Here is a 6,320-nt window from a genome sequence, read left to right as displayed (position 1 = left end):
GATGACGTGGCGAGGGTGACTTGGAAGGCACGTAGAACAGGATAGTGACATGGGGCACGCGTGCAGAAGGCGGAAAGCGGTTTCATCGGACCGCTTTCTGTACGGGAGCGGTATCCATGAGAGCCCTTCTGATGCAATAGAAGGCGGACAGGTGTCTTTGGTACGGCGGAGAAACCGCCTTGCCATCGGAAGCTAACGGCCGAGCAGCAGGGCGCCTCCGAAATTGCCAAGAGCCGTCAGATGGGGAGGGCCCGATTCGACGGTGGACAGGACAGGTGAATCGGCGGGGGAATAATGGACGGGCACGCGAATATTCGGATTTTGATATAGCACGGTGAGGAGGGTAAAAACTTAGGAAATGCGGGTTTTCATGGGTTAATTTAGGTGGGGGGGCATAACTTGACGCTCATTCAAGCTTTTGAACATTAATCTTTTGGAAAAAGACCGCGGAGGGGTAAAATGTGGGGTTTTAAGGGGTAAAGGTTCTTGGTTTAACCAGAGGTTTAGACCAATCCCAGTTTCATGACACAGATGGGTTCACAATAGCCCCAGGTGGACTACTATGTCCCAGGACTGAAAAAATACATAGCTATAGTGCTATAAGGCAGGATATGTACATAGGGGAGTTATTTACATAGATTTAATAAGGAAAGGGGAAAACAGATGGGGATTTACATAATAGAGTTAGTGGTTAATATGAAGATGATGAGAAAGCGCTAAGGTAAGGAACCATAGGCTATTTTGGGGAAATAAAACTTTGTAAAAGAAGAATGGAAATCCTTGAGTGAGGCAAATCTTCACCAAGGCCAATGTTATGGAACATTATGAGACTAAGAGGCTCAAGCAGATCTTGACCTCTTTGGGAAAATTAGTGATTGACTTGGGGAATAAGAAGAGAGGGGAGTTAGTTATGTCCAGTTTGAGTTCCTCCAGATGAAAAACTGCATCCTGACTGTGATCTAAAAAGATATAACACTTAGAACCACAAAATTGATCATGGATCATCACTCTGCAACCTCGAAAACTACCTACCCAACCTACTTTCCTAACATTTTTTCTTCTTTTGGTGGGTGCACTTAGACTTGCAGACCCAGGTTTACAATTTTTTCTTTTTTTCTGTTCTCCTATCTAAGTCTATACTTATTTCTGCCAAGGGCCCAGATTAAGCAGTTGGGCTCCTCTGATTCTCTACCTATCTACAAATCTGCCAAGATTAAGCTGTTTGGCCAGATATCATTCTCTATATTCTAAAACAGGAAATTGAAACCTAGGGAGACCAAGGTTAAGCTGTTTGGCCCTCCCTTTTATAGAACATTCTTTTAAAAATTGTTAAGTCACCAAAATTTGGAACTCAGCAGTGGAATTTGGACTAGCACACTTCATGGCTTCTTCTTTGGTCTCTTCTGGAAGTATGGAACATTGTAGTATGCAAAGTATGACATATTTGGCATGTAAAATATCAATCATGAAAAATGAACACCTGTCGCAACAAGAGGCTAACATACAGGAATAGACAATGAGGTACAAAGGGACCCCACTGTACTTACACAAGATGATGAAGCCACAGGCAGAGCTAGACAAAGCCCGAATTCGGATGTTAATCTGAAACTATGAACAACTACCCCCTCTGATCACCAACATTGAGGCTTCCTATGCATGGTTTTACATGAGTTTGGATGTCATAGTGAGGACACATAGGATCCCTTCCATCAAAACCCTCACTCAAGCCATGAGGAAGAACCAAGTCATGTTGGAGGTTGACAGGTACATAGAGCAGTTGATGTGCGAAGCCACCAGTGATGACTTGCAGCTGAGCGTAGAGAACATGCAGAAGTACATTGGTGGTCCAGCCACACTCAGGACAGTGTTGTGCATGCTTCAGGATGAGGTGGACAGAGGTTTCAAAAACATATATCTGAAATCCATGGAGGCGAGAGTCTGCTTCGATAAAGACATCACCAAACAGTACAGGGACATGAAAACACGATACCAAGATTAGTATCAGTTCATCACCGAAGATCACCATGAGGAGGTTACCAAGTTGGTCTTTCCCCAAGACATCGAGTGCTGTTGTTTGTCTTGTTAGGCTGACTCAAGCCTATTTTTGTCCCACATGGGTATATGTGGAAATTGTATTATTATAAATATGTTGTAAGTGAAATTCCAAGTGTCACTAGTGGAATGTGAACAGTTACTATGTAATGTGATGAGTCATGAGGGTAGTCCAAGAGTCAAAGGGGAATGTCAATGGTCACCCAACCCTTTGTTATATATAGAACCTCATAACTCATAGTACAGACTTTTTGGAGCTAATATTTTGGCTAGGCATTACTTAGAGAAGGTTTGGAGAGTATTGTGACGAGCCTTGGCTTCTCCACAGTGTAGAGCGAGTATGTCTCTTTGGAGGATCACGCAGTGTTGACTGTAATGTTCCACTATCGTGGCTAGTGGTTGTCAATGGTGTATGTATGGATGGAACTTTCACTTTATCTATATATAACTGAGCCAACACGTTTTCATGCATAAGTTGTTATTGTAGTTTGAATATTCTTTCTACTTTAGCAATGTATGTTATTTCACTTATGCATTTTTACATGAACTATTTTGTATATGATTGTACAAATCTTATTGAAGACTTATTCTTGTGTTAACCCATCATTTTGGATTGCATACTATTCTGCTTCCAGCCTGTGATGTCATTTCGCTTGTGTGTTCCTTCCAGGATGCATACTATGACTAGATTCTAAGGGACACACTTCCCTTCCCCTATGTGCATTAGAACCCCCATGCATCTGACTTGACTCACTGCAAGGTCACAAATTTTCTTCCAGAAAAAGGTATCATACTTATCTTTGCACGCTACTGCAGTCAGGGCACTATTGTACTACCCACTATTGGGACTCCTACTCCAAACGATCAGAGGTCTAGTTGGGACTTCTTATCGGGGACATCCCTTGACATGTTGGCGGATCCAACACCATCAACAAGTTCCTAGACATCTCTTCGCTTGGCACAGCATACCGATACACTGTCAAGGTTGAGAAAATGTTTAGACAAAAGAAACGATACTTTGGATATGTGAATCAGAAGCAAGGAAAAGGTGCTCCCAAATCACAGAGCACGGGACAAAGCCAAGGCAGGGCAACCCAAGACAAGATGACGAAGCTGCAAGAAAATAACAACACCGCTAAGACAAAGAAGGACACGGGAAAATGGTGTGAGTTCCATAAGCGCTCCACCCACAACATAAGTGAGTGACGAGCCAAGCAGTCACTGGTGGCTAAGCTAAAGGCTTCCGAATCAAACACATGTCCCAACTCTGAGTCAAAACATGACAACAAGAATGACAAAGGGAAGGAGATCATTGACATGGAGCCCAGTGCCACCGTTTCCCCCTCTAGATGAAGGGGAACGCCTCTTCCACTCAGAAATGTGGGCGAAGGGTTCATCACTCCAGTTCATTATCAACATCAGGAGTGAAAAGAACCTCAATTTAGTGGAGGCCATGAAGCGATTAGGCCTATCGACTACACCACATCCACAACCATGGACCAACAGGTGGCTTCACAAAGGATGGGATCTCCTCGTCATCCAACAATGTCACCTTCCCTACAACATCAAGCCCTTCACTGATGAGGTATTGTGTGATGTTGTTCCTCTTGAAGTTTGTGATGTATTATTAGGAAAACCATACTTGTGGAAGTAAAATTTTTCATATGAGTCTATAAATCTCTCTATGATTATTAGTTTGAGAGATAAGTTGTACGAGATATTGAAGGTAGCCTTGCCTACCACTATCTCTTTGATCACTGCAAAGCAATGCAGTAAGATCATTTCCAAGATCAAGAAATTCGTTTTCTTTACAACTCACCCTCAGCGAAAGAAGAAGGTTGTGGCCATCTCTTCCATACATGGCTCCTCCGTACAGTAGCAGCAGATGGAAAAGTTCGTGGAGGAGTATAGGGACATTTTTGCCTCACCTACAAGGGTACCTCTACACTATTAGGTCAATCACTCCATCGATCTAACCATGGGCACATCGCTACCCAATCGACGCTCTATTTTGGATAATGATGAGATCAAGAGGTAGATTTAGGGGTTGTTGTATAAAGGTCACATCAGGCCAAGCTCATCACCCTGTGGGAGCCCGATTGTATTAGTATATAAGAAGGACGGGACCTAGAGACTCTATTACCTATCGAGCATTGAAGAAAATCATTTTCTAGAATAGGTACCCAATCCCATGGATTGAAGACCTTCTCAACCAGCTCAAGGGGGAAAAATATTTCAGGAAGATTGACTTGAAGTCTAGTTATCACTAGGTTCCTATCAAACCCTCCGATGTGTGGAAGACTGCCTTCAAATCCAAGGAGTGCCTTTTCGAATGGTTGGTCATGTCTTTCGGGTTTAGGAATGCCCTCACAAACTTCATGAGAATGATGGATGACATCTTGAGACCCTTCACCAATGCATTTGTGGTGGTATATTTAGATGACATATTGATCTTCAGCCAGAGTTGGGAAGAGAACCTCCACCATATTCGACGGGCCTTTCAAACCCTGCAACAACACAAGATGTGTGCCAATTTGGAGAAATGCACTTTTGGCATGACCCAGGTTCAATATCTAGAGTAAATAATTGATGAGCAAGGTGTCCATGTTGACCCAACCAAGATACAATTCATCCAGGATTATCCATTCCCAACCACTCTAATAGAGCTCGACAAATTTCTAGGTCTTGCCAGTTTCTATCATAGGTTCATGTTCAGGTTCTCTCATATCACTTGGAGCGAAAGCAAAGTTCTTTTGTTTTGAATCCCAACAGAAGGTGTTTGCGGAGTTGAAGCATCACCTCATCTCAGCACTAGTGCTAACATTACCAGACCTGTGACAACTATTTCTGATTGAGACAGATGCCTCTTACTATTGGTGCAGGTCTTACTCAATAGGGAAATCTAGTGGCATATCATAGTGAGACACTTTCAAACACTATCTGAAAGTATCCCACCTATGACAAAGAGATATATTCCATTATTCAGTCCTACCAACAACGGAAGCATTACATTCTCGGGAAGGAACGGTCATCCACATAGACCACTGACTACTGCAGTTCATACAAACACAATGGAAGTTGCAGAATGATCACCATCAAAAATGGCACACATACTTGCAACAATTCCATTTGAACATTAAGTACAAGTAGGAAAACACCAACAATGTTGTAGATCACCTTAGCTGACCACCAGTCATGGCACTGAGCACTGTGCTCGACTCTTGTAGGCACGAGACTATCGAGTGGCCACATCTTTAAAAGAGTGATCTAGAATTCAGAAGGACATGCCAGACACTCCTGGAATACGAAAGTTCCAAAATTTCACCTCCAATATGTAGTTTTATGCCACCTAGAAAACATTCATGTTCCTTCAAGTGAGTGTGCTAGGATGATTTGGTAGGCACACTACAATCGGGTCGTTGGACATTTTGAGGTAGAGAAAAACATGGCAGTGTTGTAGAAGTATTTTTATTAGCAGAACCTTCAACAGGATGTTGGGAAGTACATCAGATCTTGCACTACCTGCATCATTTCCATACCGACCATCAAGAAGCAAGGTCTATATACTCCTCTGTCTAGTCCTAGTCGATTACATGTTGGCCCTTCCCTCTACTAAGAATGGCAATGACTACGTTTTCATGGTTGTCGACAGATTCTATTAGATGGAAATTATGGCAGCATGCAAGAAGAGTATCACAGCAAAAGCCATTTCTAAGCTCTTCTTTGAACAAGTTTGGGTGCATTTTGGGATCCCACAATCCATTAGCTCAGATTGGGACAGCAGGTTCCTAAGTACATTTTGGTCAAATCTTTGGTCGACATTGGATACAAATCTCACTAAGTCCATGAATTTCCACCCCCAAATAGATGGCCAAACATAGGCCATCAACCGGATGATCATACACATTATGCACATGTACAACTCGAAGAATCCATGTGCATAGGCTGAAATCTTCCCCTATGTCTAGCACAGCTACAAAAGATCTGTCCATAGCTCAATTGGCCACATCCCCTTTCAGGTGGGATTGAGATTCTGGCCACTATGTCCCATTGATCTAGCCATACCATTTGCAGCTACTTAGGCAGATTCAGCTCATGTCGAGTCTGAAGTTGACAAGGATAACAACTTTAGTGAGATCATTTAGCACATCTGCCAACAAGTCCATGACATATTTGACAAAGCCAATGCTAAGTACAAGAAGCGTCGTGATCAGCTTCGGGTGCCACACATGTTCCAAGTGGGCGAAAACGTTTGGTTACATTTACAT

This window comes from Pinus tabuliformis, chromosome 2_2, assembly GCF_031772625.1.
Source record: "Pinus tabuliformis cultivar Carrire ecotype Pingquan chromosome 2_2, CPIR1, whole genome shotgun sequence".
In the NCBI taxonomy this organism is placed as follows: domain Eukaryota; kingdom Viridiplantae; phylum Streptophyta; class Pinopsida; order Pinales; family Pinaceae; genus Pinus; species Pinus tabuliformis.
This window is presented reverse-complemented; position numbering follows the sequence as displayed.